Source organism: Melampsora larici-populina (assembly GCF_000204055.1).
Source record: "Melampsora larici-populina 98AG31 unplaced genomic scaffold MELLAscaffold_59, whole genome shotgun sequence".
Lineage (NCBI taxonomy): Eukaryota > Fungi > Basidiomycota > Pucciniomycetes > Pucciniales > Melampsoraceae > Melampsora > Melampsora laricis-populina.
The window spans coordinates 166232-167290 of NW_006768823.1; positions in this window are offsets into that span (position 1 = coordinate 166232).

Here is a 1059-nt window from a genome sequence, read left to right on the forward strand (position 1 = left end):
GAGTTCAGGGAGAATTAAGGAGGATTGCATGGGAGAGTTTAAGAGTGTATTGTTTTCGAGGTGTCGGGCCTTCAAGTTCGGGATGGCAGAAGAGAGAATTCCTCAGTCGACTTCTTCCGCTTAAACTCTTCCACCCATCCGCCCGCAATTTTAGTTTTCAAGTGAATGGTAAAATAAGTTGCATTGTACAACCAGGTAGATTCGGATACAATGTCTGCATCAAATCTGAGGTGGCTTCTGCACGCCTTGATGGGTGAAGTTGACGCTGCACCTCATTTGACACTTTTCAAAGCTCTTCCCCTCCGTACATATCGGATGAGAATGCATTCAAGCTTCCCGACTTGAAGACTACTTTAGGTACCACATTTATCTGATTGAACCCCTGACTGATGCTAAATACAATTCGCATACATATACCTGTGGTGCTGTCAATTTTGAAAAACCTGTCCAATTCTGAACCGGGTTTCCGGCAAAACTCGAGCAAGTTGAGCCTTGGCGCCGGAACTTTGGCAAGCTTTGTGCACGTAACAGACCAAGAACCGGCAAATGATACCGGACTTTTGAAGAGGCAGTCAAGAAGAGAGGGATGGGAACCAAACTCAAAAGATAAAAGTACACGAGGAGGAATGAAGCTATGTATGTAGTCTATAGCAGATGAAAATCAAGATTCTCCACATCACAGTGTTTTCAAATCTTGTTCACTCGCTCTTCTGCCTGTCTCTCTGATAGTCCATGATGCAATCTTAGGTGAGTTTTGGTCGGTTTGATGTTGAGCTGATGTCAGTTTATACATTGACATCTCTCTCTCTCTGTGTGTGGAGGTGGGTGGATGGTTGAGTGTGAATCCGTTCTTGCCAGTTGATTTGATGATGATCATCTGCTTTTACTGCGAAACTGACGACAGCTTATTCCAGGCTTCCCGTAAATCAAGTTAGATGATAAGGTAAGCTGAATATGAATTTGAGTTGAAAGGCGGTGGTGAGTTTTGATTTGAAGCTCATTATAAATTGCGATTGTCAGATTTTCAACTTCCCTTGCATTAAATCTTCTTGCATTTCT